This window comes from Sitodiplosis mosellana, unplaced genomic scaffold (genome assembly GCF_009176505.1).
Source record: "Sitodiplosis mosellana isolate CC-2019 unplaced genomic scaffold, AAFC_SMos_1.0 Smas_scaffold_11, whole genome shotgun sequence".
NCBI classification, from domain to species: Eukaryota; Metazoa; Arthropoda; class Insecta; order Diptera; family Cecidomyiidae; genus Sitodiplosis; species Sitodiplosis mosellana.
Window position 1 is genome coordinate 2,249,993 of NW_022595253.1, and position 695 is coordinate 2,250,687.

At 32.5% G+C, this 695-nt stretch overlaps 1 pseudogene; it reads right to left on the bottom strand.

Annotated features, from left to right (window-relative positions):
* Positions 1–200: 200 nt before the first annotated feature.
* Positions 201–695, bottom strand: part of LOC129567589 (beta-1,4-mannosyltransferase egh-like) — a 1,837-nt pseudogene continuing 1,342 nt past the window's right edge.

Below are 695 nucleotides of genomic sequence, written 5' to 3' on the forward strand. Positions count from 1 at the left end.
GCAATTGCAAAGCTATGAATTATGGATGAAAGAGTTTGGCAATCTAGAAAAATTTCTACATCAAGTCAGACAATACACCTCAGAGAAGGTTTGTTCGAAGAAAATTATCATTATTGCATTGCCATTGAAATGTATTCATTAGGAAAACAAAAGCATTAGGACTGGAAAAAGAATAGAAAAGGGTGTTGTTTGATACAAAATTTGTTATCATTTTACTTCAATCTTAAAAATGAAACTCAGAATATATTTCAGTCCAAAATAACACATTGCATTTCAGCGTTAAGTATACAATAATTTATTTTTTCCTATCAAATTCGTTTGGGCTGTTCGAAATTTGTCTTATTTCAAACTGTGAATTCAATAAAACGGCGATAACATGACTACGATGATGGCGAACATGATGTTGATTAAATAATTTTCTTATCTAAAAAAATGGAATTCTGAAACAAAAACTTAAACGATTTCGCAATGAGTGTCTTTTTCGACAATATGAAATTTGTACTTCTTGTCGAGCAAGCCCCAGATAACGACTACATTCTCTGTTATTAAATTAACCGAAGCAATGGAAGCGGCTGCAACGGCACACAACACAAGCCGCAAATAACCGAATCTGTATACTGAGAACGATTTTAACACACCAAACACATTCATATAAATGTAAACGGCACCAATAAATGCGTAGATTGAGTCTATGT